The sequence below is a fragment of the Schistocerca serialis genome, chromosome 5 (genome assembly GCF_023864345.2).
Source record: "Schistocerca serialis cubense isolate TAMUIC-IGC-003099 chromosome 5, iqSchSeri2.2, whole genome shotgun sequence".
In the NCBI taxonomy this organism is placed as follows: domain Eukaryota; kingdom Metazoa; phylum Arthropoda; class Insecta; order Orthoptera; family Acrididae; genus Schistocerca; species Schistocerca serialis.
In genome coordinates this window covers 503297290-503313426 of record NC_064642.1, presented here as the reverse complement: position 1 = coordinate 503313426, position 16137 = coordinate 503297290, and the positions used below count along the sequence as shown (strand labels likewise).

The 16137-nt window shown below is 40.1% G+C and overlaps 1 protein-coding gene across 1 annotated transcript in view; it reads right to left on the bottom strand.

Moving 5' to 3' along the window:
- LOC126482031 (2-amino-3-ketobutyrate coenzyme A ligase, mitochondrial-like) overlaps window positions 1-16137 on the bottom strand; it is a 154286-nt gene that overhangs the window by 60586 nt on the left and 77563 nt on the right. The gene's annotated exons all lie outside the window — the stretch shown is intronic.

Sequence of the window (16137 nt, the reverse complement as noted above, 5' to 3'; positions counted from 1 at the left end):
TTTTCCAACATCCAAAACTTAACCTTTATAAATATGTGAATATATGAATTATATTCACTCTCTTGAAAACTACTGAGTTACATCTACATACAGACTCTGCAAACCATTGTATAGGGTATGATGCTTGCTATTGTATCAAATATTAGGTTTTCTTCCCAGTCCATTAACAAATGGAGCATCAGAAGAACCAGTCTAACTTAGTCATAAATAGCTGCAGTATATTCTTAAGATTTTTCACTTAACACTGGTTCTTGAAACTTTGTAAATAGGCTTTCATGACATAATTGGCATCTAGCTTTTGGTGTCTGCCAGTTCAGGTTTTTCGATGTTTCTGAGCCACTCTCCCTTGAATCAAACAAAGCTGTGACCACTCATGCTGCCTTTCTTTTATAAATTCATTGTCCACAGCTAGTGCTATTTGGTATACACACTTCAGCAACATTCTAAGCTGGGATGTGTAAGTGGTTTTTAACCAATCTCTTTTGTAGACTGATTGGATTTTTCCAGTATCCTCCAGTCAATGAAAGTCAGCCAGTTGCTTTACTACAGTAAGGCCTAAGTGACTGTTCCATTACATGTTCTTACAAATTTACACCCAGGTATTTGTATGAGTTAACTGAATCCAATTATGACTCACTAATATGGTAGTCTTAGGATGCTACTTCATTGTGTTTTGTGATGTGCACTTTGAACTTTGAACTTTTAAAGCAAGTTGCTCATCTTTGCACCACCTTGAAGTCTTATCAAGATCTGGCAGAATATTTGTGCAGCTTTTTGAGGAAGTCCTTCACAATAAATAACTGCATCATCTGCAAAAAGTTTGAGTTTAATATTAACATATTTTGCCAGGTTATTAACACACAGCATGAATGATGAGGGTCACTATACCCTTCCTTGGGACACACCAGAAGTTACTTCTACTTCTGTTGCTGACATTCCATCCAAGAATGCATGCTGTATCCTCCCCATTGAGAAATTTGAATCCAATCATAAATTTCATTTGATAACCCATATGGTAATATTTCCATAATTTGTAGACTAAATAGATGGGCAAGAAAATCAAATTGTATTAGGTACAAGTTTCTTACTTGTTTTAGTTCATGCTTGACAGCTGACTTACAAGAAAAAATGGGTACGTTTTCCCATTGGTCTTTCAGAACAAGCAAATTTAATGAGATCAACTTAACTTTTTTCAGTTATTTACTGATATAGTCTCATGAAATGAGTCAAGTAGTTGTATACAAAGTATTGAGCAAATAAAGTATATTCTGTGAAACTGATGGAAATATGGCTCAACACACAGTGGGACATTACAAGCTGTGCGTGTATACTGAGTTCAATTTTCTGTCAGCTTACTACTACAAAACTTGTATGTCAAGCAGAGACCACCAAAATAGGATGTTTTCCGACCTGTCACAGCTAGATGTCTAAACATACTACTCCCTGTTACAATACAAGGATTTTCATTATACATCCATTCACCACCTACCTCTGAGGCCGACATTGCTAATGCACACTTCTGCAGTGTCTGTCAACACAGAGGTAACCCCATTCAAATTCTGATGGTGGAAAAAATGTGCCCTGTCAGTATTTAGCCAGTAAGGGGAGGAGACATGGTGGCATACAGTTCCTCATAACCAAACTTGATGCCAATGTCCTGGTTTAAATACGAAATGTCTCCACAGTGTCTCATTAAGTGATGGTGATCTGTCTGTCAGATGGGGATGCTAAGCTTGGTGGCCTTCTAGGTGCTATTTACGAAGGCTATGTGCTGGCACTGGGTTTCTCCCTCTCCCTTCTCTCATCATCATCATCATCGCACAATGCAAGCATTACACTCCACACAAACACATGTACACAAACACACACACACACACACACACACACACACACACACACACACACAAACAAACACACACACATGTAGTAGTACAAATATTGTAATCAAGGATGTTGAAAATAAATAATAATAATAAAACACCCCTTTTCTAAACACGCACACACACACAGTATTGGTTGTTGAGGCTCTGGAAGATGTTGACAACAGCTTCAAGTGAAGTGTTGTTTAGAATCTCTGACACATTCCGCTGAATTGATTTAATATCCACAATGTGTTCCCCTTTGAGCAGATATGAGTTTGAGGAGAAGCCTGAAGTCTACTGGGGCCAAATATGAGAAATATGGCTGAAACTGGTGCACAAGAACATTATTGAGAGGTGGTGCATTGTGATTCAGAAAAAACTATTATTGATATGATGGACATGATCTTCATTTCTGAATTCGGCTAGTGTGTCATCATGAAGTGACCAACTTCATCTGATCACCACTCAGCCAACTGTCTCTTCATCAATGTGTCATATGCTAAAGTTTTATCATTTTATATAACATATTTTGAGTTATATAGAAGACGAACAATATACCATGTGTTTAGATTTTGAACACTTGATTGCATATTTTTACAAGGCTTGGTCAGATATTTCATCAAAATATTTATATATATGTATGTTGCTTCAAATGATATTTAACGATGATTATTATTGGTTGAAAACTGAGAGATGATTATAAATATGTAGCTGTGTAACGAAATTAATGTGTATCATGTTCCTCACTAGAAGAATCTACTTGCAAATTCTATTAAAAAATCTATGGCTGTTACATAACATAGAGAATTTCATGTATAAAATTTATGCAAGAGATTCTGCCAGTATAGAAATCCAATGGAACAAGTCTAAGATAAATCCAAACAGTAATATATGTGGAAAGTCATCTAGACACTGGCCAAACTGAATTATGATGTGACTTTATTTGTTCCTGCAAAGAGTATGTGACAGTGTTATTTACAAAAACCTAACTGTATTATCATTTATTATATATGCAGTACATTTATCTTCCTTTTGTTTCTCATTTCCTGGGACCAGTCTTCCATATTCATCTCCTTTGAATAAAACTTGTGCAAACTTCACATCAGAGATCTTTCTTGTCTACAGCATAATTAGCATGAAATCAAACACAGATATACAGGGTGAAAATTAATAAATCTAACAAAATACAGGAACAGGTTTCTGACTGGAAATGGAGGAAAAAAGATCCTATGAACATGTGTCTGGAAACAGATGGTGCAATGCAAAGACAACAAACTGCAATGGAATAGAGAAAAGACTTGCAGCACATCCACGTTTCACATGTTCAGAGTGGCCTCCATAGGATTGCAGGTAATAGAGATACTAGTGGTTGTCATGAAGGATACACATAATTGTAATTTGGCGTAAGGGGCAGGGCACTTGCCTGGAGCTTGTACTCGGGTTTGTCTCAATATCCTATAGAACCCAGTCCTCCAAATGTGGTGTACATGCAGCCCAGCACCTCCTGCACATTTGTCTGTCTGAAAGGACCCATGGTCACACAAATGTCCAAACACGAATTGAAGTGTTGTGTGATGTGGTTGGTGTCTGTGAGGGTACTTGTTTTGATATAGCCATGCTGCCTAGCTGTAGACAAACACCATCCTGGCTTGTTCCCAACATGAATACTGGACCATTCTGCTGGTCTCAGTATACTGTGTCAATCCCACACCCTCTAACACACAAGGAACACAGAGCACATGTTCAGAAGAATAATCATTTATCAGCGCCATCTAACGTGGCAATAATGCATTCTCCAGACACATGTTCACAGGACCTTTCTTCCTTCATTTCCAGTCAGGAATCCATCCCTGCGGCTTGTCAGTTTTATTAATGTTCACCATGTATACAATAAAACAGGCATGGGGTCAGTAAATGTCAGCTGGATTGATCAGGTAATGTATATATTCAAAAATTTCTAGTGATTCTTTGAGTAAAATGATAATCAGTAACTGAAAAATAGTTTATAAACAGAACTATACATGTACAACATTAAATACATAGATGTAAGAATAGTGTTAGCACAATAAGCTCAAAATCTAAAGTAAGTAGTCTCTCAAATACTTTTCCATTAGTATAACTCTAACTTAACTACACTGGTGTCCAAAATTAAAGCAACAAACTGTTATTTCCCCATCCTTTGTCTAATTCACAATATAATCATACAAACTGTCAACAGATGTCCGTACAATCATGTTCTGCATGGAAGATGGCATTCCAGTCAACGGGCAACCATGCCAATGACAACGTTAGGACACCTATCAAATGGGCTAGTGTTTCTGGGTAGTCCCACATCTAGAACAGCTGTGTGCACAGTTACAGACAGTGTAGTGAGGTACAGAGAAGGAGAGTCTCTGTGGTGGAAGACTGTACGAAGAATGGAAGCAGGACATCACAAACTAAAGTGGCCCCATGGCTTAATATGAACTGTTGTGTTGTTTCTCAGATGTGGTGACAGTTTACAGAGAATGAAACTGTGTCCCAAGACCAGGGGAGGGCCAACCACAAGTGACATCAGAAAAAAGAGGACTGTTATTTGGCTGTAAGGGCATAACAACACAGCAACTGCATGTGACCTTGCAGCATCCACTGGATGTGTTGTATCAAGGCAAATGGTGTACAGAAGGCTTTGGCAGAGCATTCTGTATTGTCAGAGACTTGTAGTACGTATACCTCTAATGCATCTTCACAGAAGGGAGTATCTAGAGTGGAATTGTCAACGTGCCACTTGGATGGTCGAACAGTGGGCCAAAGTTCTTTTCATAGATGAGTCCCAATTATCTCTGGAGAGTGATTCTTGATGGATTCACTTCTGAAGGGAACATGAAACACAATTTCAGGACCCAAACATTGTGTAAAGAGACCCATATCAGGGAGGATCACTAATGATGTGAGCAGGGATTATGTTGACCACTCGAACACTTCATGAAATTATACAAGTGAATTGGCAGGGTTTAACTTCTGTCAGATATCTTGATGAGACTTGGGGGCCTCACACACTGTTGTTATGAAGTGTTTTGCACCCAGACTTCTTTTTGGTGGATGATAATGCTCGACCTCATAGAGCACGGGTGTGTGACTGTTTCTTGGAGACAAAAGATACTGCACACATGATGTGGCCTGTTCGCTCTCCCTATTTGAATCCCACAGAGCAGGGCTGGGATGCAGTAGAAAAATCGGTTGCATTGTGTCAGCACCCACCAACCATTCTACAAGACCTGTGAGCATCTCTGCAAGAAGAGGGGGCATTATTGCCTCAACATGAGATTAATGACATTATTCACAGCAGACCCTGTCACTGTCAGGCCTCTACTGCTGCCAGAGGTGGTCACACCCCATACTGAGCACATTAACCAGTTGTGGGAATATGTGTGCAAATTCATTAAGTTGGAAAAAACTAGAGAACATTTTTGTACTGTTATGCATGTTGCAGTTGTTATGTTCTTTATTTCTTACATTTTTCTACTTTACTATAACCTATCTATACCATTTTGTTGCAAAATAAATGCAACATTGGAAAATTTCTGTTTGTTGCTTTAATTTTTGACAGCAGTGTAACTGCTCAATACATGCTACAAATACAACTATACTTACGTTAATGTCTGGATGAACAGATATTAATGATGACTGACAGCCATCTTAAATTAAATCAAAATAAATATGCTGACTGTGAATATCTTGTCTTCAGCTGTGCTAGACATATATATTTCACCTATTAGTGACATATGAAAATTTGTGCCAGACCGAGAACGATTCCACATTTCCCAATTACGATGAGTGGTCGTCTTAACCACTTCAGCTATCTCTGCATGCCTCCTGGACCAAACCAAACTTTCATATGACACAATCTCTACATCCCTATACTATAATCAACTATCACTTAATCAGTTAATGCTTGCAGCAAGAAATCTAGTTTCAAATCCTGGTCTGGTACAAACTTTCATATTTCACTAATGGGTAGTATATCTGTACCAAACAGAGCCAATGCCAAGATGTTCATTGTCAGAAAATTTATTTTGAATTAAATGCAACTATGTCAACTGCAGGTGGCATGGTTGACATGTTGGTTATATTGGCAAAATTAAGGTAAATATGCACATTACTTACAAGACATCATAAGCATATTTAAAATTACATGACAGTTGTCATCATTAAGGAAGACAGCACCCCTACAGCACATAATCATTGTCAATGCAGTGCTGGAATAGATTGATGGTAATTCTAAACATTACAAAATATAAATGCATACACAGGTTATCATACTCAAATAAAATAAGAGACCTAATCATTATTTTATTCAGTAGACAATGGATTGGTTGAATCCCCTTTCTGTACTATACAATTGCTCTCAGAATCACTTCATCCATCACCATATACATAAGTTAGTTCTTAACAAGTCTAGTGAGGAATATCGATTTCACTGTCACATTAGCACAAAGTTTTAAAATTTCTGTGTGTTTTTCCACGTACTTACAGTACTAATTAGTGAAATGTACTTACGAAACCACACTGGCTTCAGTTGTCTGAGACTGCAGTAATGTGTGTGTGAGGTGTGTATGTGTTTGTTTGTCATCTAATTCTCATGAAGGCCTTACTGGCCAAAAGCTATTGTTTGTGACAGTCTTTCTGTTGTGCCTATCTACGACTCAACATCTCTGCTATACAGTGAGTAGCAATTTTTCATAATATTGATAGATAGTTTATATTATTTTACTCATTCTGAAGACTGATACAACTATCCTGTTTAGACCTTTTCATCTCTGCATAACAACTACAAGCTACATCCATTTGAATGCACTTACAGTAGTGAAACATGAATTTAGGTTTGTTTGCATATTAAATACGCATAAAAGTTGTTCACAGACATGTTGACTAAATGAATGATTTTAAAAAAATATAATTGCACATGGCTATTTGTTTGCATATTGATAATATCTATGACACTGAGATGTTTACATACTGACAGCAGAAGGAGAACTGCCTGAAAGTAGCTCACAAAGATATACGCACTATAATAACACAATTGTATGCAATTTTATTACCGGATGCTGACTGACTGAACTACTGTCCTGTACAACTATTCATAGAATTGTGCAGTAATAGAAGTTCACATTTGTAAATACATTTTGATTTATAGTGGCGAAAAAAAGGCAAAATTAGTGAGTATGGAATTACAGTGAACCAGAGTGTAATCTTGTTTGACTATGGGTTGGATAACTGGAAAATGACAACATTATATGGACAATATTGTGAATACTATGTATACACTTGACAGGATTCACAATTCCTATCAAAAATGGGTAACATATGAAATTTTCTATACTGAGTAATTAACAAACTGACATGTTTTCCTAGTGCAAGAGGGCATTTTTATAATCAGAAACATCAGGGCTACAAAACTAGGTAACTGAATTTTGGATATAATCACCCATTAAAAATGGTATGTCCTGGAAGACAAAAATTTTTATTTTGAATAAATTTTGAAACAAGAGTTTTTTGGAAAGAGTAAAATTTTTATTTAAAAGAGTTTTTTGGAAAGAGTAAAATTTTTATTTAAAAGGAATTTCATACGAAATATGTTGCTGCATTCAGAGTGACTTGTTAGTTCATTCCAAATTCTATCACCACTCATTTATACTGTTCATCAAATTAAGAATATTTACTCATAAATTGTTTTTTGGTACTCAATTAGGTTGTCAGTATCAATAATCTGGAAACGATGTTGTGAATAATCAGGCTACAATTCCCTGCTTGTGAAACAAAATAATAAATTTACATCAAATTCTGGACACCAGATAAAATTAATAGAACATCTTCATAAACATCTGTAAAATTTCAAGGAAGGCATAACAATAAAATACAAGCTAGTACTAGACATTCTAACAGAAAATACACAAAATTATGAACACATTCTAACTCCTGTAACATACAGTCTATAGCTTACAGCATTCTGTATTTACTATCTACCTTCCGTAGGAATGCTGAAGACTCTATACCATTCCATGAAAATAAAAATATAAAAAAGTAAGCAGCCTTTTCCTTGTGTATGTGTACAAATAATTTCATGTATCAACTACATGAAGGCTGCAAGACACTCTGAATACAAAACAGTCATACATGTGTTATTCATACAATTAGATCAAATAAAGAAATATATATATTTTTTATTTTATTTTATTTTTTTTTTTTACTGTTAGGCATGGTATAAGAACAAGTGGATTGGTTCTAGCTCGCTTTGTTACAAGGCATCGGTTACAACCATGTCTCACTCCCTACTTGATTAAAGTACTGCTTCCCTTTCATGTCCTTTGGCTCTTATAACCGTAGTAGAGTTTCTGTACAAGTTTTAGATAACTGTTTTCTCCCTGCATTTTTCCCAGATAGGTTCAGAATTTGAAACACTATAAACCCAGAATTTCCTTTTGTTCACTCTGTCTCTTAAGGTAAGTTGTAGGGTCAGTATCGCCCTGCATGTTCCTACATTGCTCTGGTACACTAACTGATCATCACCAAGGTCAGTTTCTAACAGTCTTTCCATTAATTTTGTAAGCAGTTTGTTAAAATATTCACACCTGTATGCACATACCTTCTTTAGAATTGGGGTTATAACATCCTTCTTGAAGCCTGAGGATATTTCACTTGTCTCATATATTTTGAATACTAGGTGGAACACTTTTGGCAAGGCGTGTTTTCCCAGGAATCTCCTTACTACTGAGGAAGGGTCGTCTACCCAGATGCCTTGTACCAACTTAGGTCTTTTCGCATTCTTTAATTCTTCTCAACTACTGTATCTATCATCTCGTCTTTATTTACTTTTTCTTTCATTTCCACACAACTGTCTTCAAGTTCACTTCCGTTGTATATCCCTTCTACGTAGTCCTTGAAATTTTAAGTTTTTGATTCTATACTTAGAACTGGTTTACTATATGAGCTCTTAATAATTGTACAGGTGCTGCTTTTTTCTCTAATTACCTCTTTCAATTTTCCTACAGGTAGCATCTATTTTTCCCATAGCCAAAAGTGCTTTTCATTTCTCTTGTAGCTACTCTTGCGTTGCCATACTGCACACAGTATGTCTGAATTTTAGGCATCCGTATTATCTTTCATCAGTTTTATTCTGCAGCTCATACCAATAAATTATGGCCAGAGTCCATATCTGGTCCTGCATATGTTTTGCAGGTTAAAATTTGGTTTCAAAGTCTCTGTCTGAAACCTTTCAGCTTTTCCAGTTCTCTTCCATATACAGGTATACAACTTCCCATCATGATTCTTAAACCAGTAGTCATTGATTATTAAATTATGCTCTGTGCTAAATTCTAACAGGTTGGTCCTTTATTCATCCTTTTTTGCAGTCCATGTTCTCCTGTTTTTTTCCTTCTCTTCCTTTTCCTACTTCCAAATTCTTGTCACCCATCACAAATAAATTCATATCGCTTAACAGAATAACTTCTTTTATCTCATCATATATTCTATCCTTCTTTTTGTCATTTTTGGATTTAGTAGGCATATAAACTTATACAACTGTGATGGGCTTTGTTTCAATCTTCACTATGACAATGCATTCACTATGCTGTTCATACTAACTCACCTACATTCCTATATTATTTTCCATTATTTATAGGTTTTGAAAATGTCAGTTCCATTGACATTTTCCACGTTTAAAGGCTTTTTTAAGGGACTGAAGGTGTGATAAATGCATGGAGAGGGATCAGAACTAGAGGGGGGATGCTCGAGTTTCTCTCACTTGAGTTGGTGTAACTTCTGCATTACATCATTTGCGATACGGAGATATGCATTGTTATGAACTTGGAACACCATTCTACAAAGGTGGTTTTTGACAGACATGCTGCCCCATACACATTCTTCATTCTCTGATGGGTGTATAACAGTGCCTGTCCTTCAGCAGCCCAGAAGAGAATAACAACATATTGGTTCTGTTTGTACTCATTAGGTAATAACAATGCCATATTTCACTTTTCCATATTTACCGTACACATGTTGGAAGGACACAAATGCCATACTAACCCCTTGTCTATATGTCAGTGCTTATAAAATCACATCAGAGTCATGCTTTGTTGCATATACGCTGCAGCAACACCCTCAAACAGAAAGTTTTTGAGTATCCCCAGTAGTTTTCTCTGATTTACACAATTTTTTTCCAGCTCATATATATGCATTTCATCACTGCACACACCAAGGACATCCAATATATTTATTTATTTAGGTCCACAGAAAATTCTGTACAATGGTGTTGGAAAAGTTTACATGAAGTTCGGAAAATTACAAGTTTCAAATATTCACAACTACGTGCATATATCAGTAAGATGACTGATTTCATCAAAAAACAGCCTCTAAAATAAAAGTGCCTTAAACAAGTTAACTATGGAAACTTCACTTAGGAATATCAACCATATAGAAAAAGATAGATTGCCACCGAATCACTGGTGAATCCTTGACCAGGAGCATACTGCTGAGGCCCTACACAAAATCTAATCTGTTTGGTAATCTAACTCCAGGCCCATGAACATGCAACTATGTGTCATGCATGCCTTCATATCATTCCCTCAGTCTGCCTGAAAAATGATTCAGCATCTCCGCCCACCCCCATGTAATGACTGAGATATTGAGCGTTTGTGAATGACAAGACAATTACTATCATGCAGTAAATCTTGGCACATGATTTTCTTCTGAAAGTATTGCTGCTACACTCTCTGACTCCTTTAATAAATATTTCATTGTGTAGTATGTATTACTTCTGAAAAATGCTTTAGCTGCCTTTTCGAACGGATTTATTTAAGTAAACTTTTTCAACACCTTGGACAATTTGTTATACAGTTTTATTCCCTAACAGAAAATGTTGTTTTGATTTTTGTTTGTTTTTCCTTGCTAAATGTTAAAAAGTCCAAACTGGCTCTTGGTCTATGATTAAGTACAGAAATATTAGTGAAATTCATAGTTCTGTTTTGCCTTATATGGACAACACATCAGTAGATGCACTCTTCATGTAGTACAGATGCCCTGTTTTTTTAAAATCAAACAATTGAAAGCCCAGGTTGGAATATTGACTATATTGTGAAGAGGATAAGATTACTACTCACTACAAAGATGACACATTGTATTGCAGACAGGTACAATGATAAAACTATTACACAATGAGCTTTTAGCCAAGGTTTTGTTCAAAAAGGAAACACACACACTTTCACAGAAGCGAGCTTGCCTCATGCACACGTTACTGTTATCTCCAGTCGCTCAAGATCTGGCTGGAGATAGTGGATATGTGTGCATGAGGTGTGGTTGCTTGTGTGAATGTATTTGTGTGTTTTCTTTCTCTGAAGAAGGCTTTGACTGAAAGCTCAAATTCTAACAGTCTTTTTTTTTTTTTTTTTTTTTTTTTTTTTTTTCATGTCTGCAAATCAATGTTCATCTTTACAGTTATTTAATAGTACTCGTACTTTACAGTGAGCCCAACTATTACTTCTAGTTATTATTCTTTTGGCCTATTTATGCAGTTTAAAAAGTAGTATGTCTGTTTTGTGCCTTTTATACCCAACAAAAAAGAATTCCACAGCTAAAATAAAAATGTACAAAGTCAGAGACAGGTGGTGTCAAAAAGGAGCAGGAACAGATAGTGCTAAAAATAAATGAGACATGGTAACAAGTGCATGTAGTGTTGCAAACCTCTTGAACAAGTGCTTCATTTCTATTACTGACATCTTGGAGTTATCAGGTTTGGTAATAATAATAATAATAATAATTTTATTGTCATTTGGCCATTACAGCAATAGACAACGTCATATACATACTAAAATACAATTAATAGTTTGAAAGAAACAACAGGTTTGTTGTTAACATTATAGTATTATGTTACAGTTAATAAATTCTCTTATATCATAGAATGGGTGGAGGACTAGCCAGTCATGAATTGTTTGTTTGAATAATTGTTCAGGTAATTCTTGAACAGATTGAGGAAGATTATTAAATAATTTGTACCCCATGATTTCATAGCTGTTGAGTGACTTTGACTATCTGTGGTAAGGAATATAGAGGCACCTATTCCTTCTTGTATTGTGGCTATGAACATTTTCTCTATTTTTGTTTCTGGTAATTTCTTCTTCGTATAAATTAGAACATAGTATTTGTACAAGTTTATGGGTTTAGCGTGGTAGGGTTGCCGAATCCAATGATGCACGCTACACCACGTGTAATAAACACCATTTTTATTTCTCGTAAGCACACATATACAGTTGTTTACATTCTGAATTCTCGGTACACGTCCGTACACTTTCACGCGCGACCACAGACTGGGGCAAAGAGCTTGCCAAAAACAAAGATATTACCCGCTACTTGGTCGATAGTCGCCACATTAGCCCCCCTCCCCCCCCTAGAGTGTGGAGCACAAACATAAATATTGGGGCATACATGTAAAGGGAACACCCAGGGGGGAGGGAGAGGGTGTTTAATCAGAAACCATACCTTACATTACATTACATTAGTAATTGAAGTCTTCGAGCCAGCGAGGGGGGCGGATGGTCCTGCCTGACCAGGTGAATCCTCGTACAGCAGTTGAGGGATCTGGGGAGGGGATGGTGGGTTGTGAGGGGCCAGGATAGCGGATCTGAATGACTGTGGCGGTACGTAGGACTTTGACCGTTGATGGGTCAGTACCAACAGGCAAGGGGACAGACTGGAGGAGATGAATGTGAGTTAAGTTGTCACTGGGGAAGCTGGCTTGTTCGTAGAAGATGTACACATTACCCGGCTGCATAACAAAAAACACATTAGAGCTGCAAATAAGATCTGTGTTGACATTCACTACCACTTCCTTATACGGGTTGACAGAATCTCCACACGAGTCGTCATCGGTGACATCACACGCTCTGAGGCTGGTCCCTGATACATCACTGAATCCTAACAGGGGAGAGGCGAGGGGCTGCCTGTAGGAGGGTAAGTCATCACACGCATCACTCTGCATAGGAATGTCACACGCACCTGTAGCACTGTCACACGACTGGGAGTGGGGAACGTCACACGTGTGGGAATGGGCGTCGCTCATCCATGGACTGTCGGTAGATGCCTCATGCGAGGTGGGTGCAGCAGGGGATGGGGTCTGACTGGGTGGGGTATCGGGCAGTTCTCCCAGAGTCCATGCTGGTTTGAGGCGGCAGACGGATACCGTTTGAGGCGTGCTGTTAATGAGCACTTCGAATGTGTTGGTACGCCGTGATATGACTCTGTGCGGGCCCGTATATGGAGGTCTGAGTGCCGGTCGGATGGTGTCATCACGCACCATGACATGAGTGCACAACGCCAAGTCCTTATGCAGAAATACGGGAGGGGGCGTGTGTGGTCGAGGAGGCGGCACGCGGATGTTAGCAATTAGCTCCTTGACCTGCCTGACGAATGTCGAGTCGCAGATTTGATCTGGAGGAAGTGAAGGCTCGACTAACTCTGCTGGGAGTGTGAGGGGTTCTCCATACAGTACCTCTGCCAGGGATGCGCCAAGGTCCTCTATGTACGCGGCCCGAACGCCTAACATTACCCATGGTAAGGCATCGGCCCACTCACCTCCGTGGCACATCAGGGAAGCTTTAAGCGTTCGGTGCCAGCGTTCCACAAGCCCATTGCTCTGGGGGTGGTATGCTGTAGTCCTAAATCGTTTCACCCCACACAGTTCACAAAGCTGTCAGAAGAGGGCAGACTCGAACTGGCGGCCCTGGTCGGTGGTGACAGAGACTGGGCAGCCGAAGCGCGAGATCCACATTAACAGCAGGGCTCGGGCCACTGCATCGGCTGTGATAGTAGTGAGAGGAATTACCTCTACCCAGCGGGTAAACCTGTCAATTGCGGACAGTATGTAACGGAAGGGGCCTGAGGGGGGTAAGGGCCCGACGATATCGATGTGTATGTGCTGGGATCTTCTTTTTGCCACATCGAACGTACCCATGGGGGGCTGTGCATGACGTCCTACTTTTGCGCGCTGACAAGCCACACATGCTCATGCCCAACTGCGACACTGTTTTATCACCCCGGGCCAAACAAAACGTTCAGATACCAGACGTGCGGAGGCGCGAATGCCAGGGTGTGCCAAGTCGTGGATACTATTAAATATGTCCCGGCGGAGAGGTGCAGGAATCACCGGGCGTATGCGTCCTGTTGAAATGTCGCACCAGATGGGTGATGAAAACCCAGGAAGTGTCCATAACTCTAGTTTGAGTCCTGTTTTGATATCGGAACGCAATGCTGCGAGTTCAGTATCCTCTGTCTGCAATTTAGGGAGCTCACTGAGGTCCAGTTGTGAAGATAAAACCGACACCCGAGACATAAAATCAGCGACGACATTGTCTGCGCCTCTGATGTAACATATGTCATTCATAAACTGACATATAAGGTCCATATGCCTAAAACGTCTCGGGGATGAGTCCTTACCTGGGTTACGGAAAGCGTAAACCAATGGCTCGTGGTCGGTAAATACCACGAGATGGCGACCTTCGATATCGTCTTGGAAATATTTGATAGCAGCGTAAATAGCAAACAGTTCCCGGTCGAAGGTCGACCATTTACGTTGGGAAGCGGTCAGTTTGTGGGAGAAAAATCTGAGCGGCTGTACAACAGAACCCACGGATTGCTGAAGTACTGCCTCCACTGCTGTATCACTTGCGTCTGTAGTAAGCGAGATGGGAGCATCAGGAATGGGGTGAGCAAGCGTAACAGCTGTCTGTAAGGCTGACTTTAGATTATCAAATGCGCGACGCATATCTGGAGTCCACGTGACCGCCCGAGACCCTGATGTGTTTTTTCCTGCGAGGGCATCCGTCAGTGGGGCTTGTATGTCGGCGGCGCGGGGAATATGTTTACGGTAGTAATTTACCGTTCCAAGGAAGCGGCGGAGGCCCTGAAAATCTTTGGGCAAAGGCACTGTACTAATGGCCTCCACCCGTTCAGTTAGGGGGCGGATGCCGTCGCCAGAAACTCTGTGGCCCAGAAAAGTGACACTGGTGCGGCGGAGTTGTGACTTAGTATTGTTCACTGCGATACCGTTTGCTTTTAATAGTTGGAACACTGTATTTAAATGTTGTTCATGTTCCTCGAGGGAGGAAGAAAAAATTAACAAGTCGTCCAGGTACGCATATGCAAAGTCCAGTTTTCCAACCAGCGAGTCGATGAACCGTTGCCACGTCTGTGCAGCATTTTTAAGGCCGAATGGCATAAACAAATACTCGAACAACCCGAACGGGGTGATGATAGCGGTCTTTTCAACGTCCTCAGGTGCCATTGGCAGTTGGTGGTACGCCTTATGACAATCGACTACACTGAAAATTTGTGCCCCATGCAGCTGGGAAGCAAAGTCTTGAATATTTGGGACGGGATAATTATCTAAAATTGTTCTGGCGTTAAGCGCCCGATAGTCACCGCAGAGGCGGAAAGTGTCATCTTTCTTGGGCACCAAATGAATGGGTGACGACCAACAACTAGAAGAAGGGCGGACAGTCTTATTATCTAAAAGTTCCTGAACAATAGCTTTAGCGTGTTTAAGTTTTTCCGGATTTAAACGCCTAGCCTTTGCACGTACCGGTGGGCCTTCTGTGGTATTTATTCTGTGGACAGTACCGTTATTGATCGCGAACACCGATGGGGATGCTGGACCAGCACCCGTTGCACTGTGACTAACCTGTAATGCACACGTGTGTGTGTCCAAGGCCGGCAGTTCAGCAGCAGTGGCGGTGATCCACTGGTAGTCCTTGTCGAAGAGCTCGGTGGGGTACCTGGTAGCGTCGCGGGTACAGCTTCCGTCCGGCAGTAGAAATGTCACGCGGCGTCGGCTGCAGGTGCGAGGAAGTGGTGCGGGGGTTGGGGGCGTGGCCGTGTGCGACAGCTGGGCGGTCTGCTTACGCGCGTCCGTGAGCTTGGCTTGCACGGCGGCGATGCGTAAGCGGAGGGCCCCATTGCTGTCCCGAAGTTCGTCGTTGTGTGATCTAAGAGAAAGCACTGCAACAGCAGTTTCCGCTAGCTCACACAGCAGAATGGCACTTTCGGATGAGAGGGGTAAGATATCTGAACCGGTGGTACGGTCTCCCGAGTTAAAGGTTAGTGTACCTCGTTGTAGGTTGGGTGACAGTGCGTGGGCTAAGAGAAAATCTACCCCAAGCACAGGTTCATCCACATCCGCGATAACGAAAGTCCACTGTAAGGGCGTATTAATGTCCTGCAGTTTAAGGCTTAAATTCGTTATTCCATG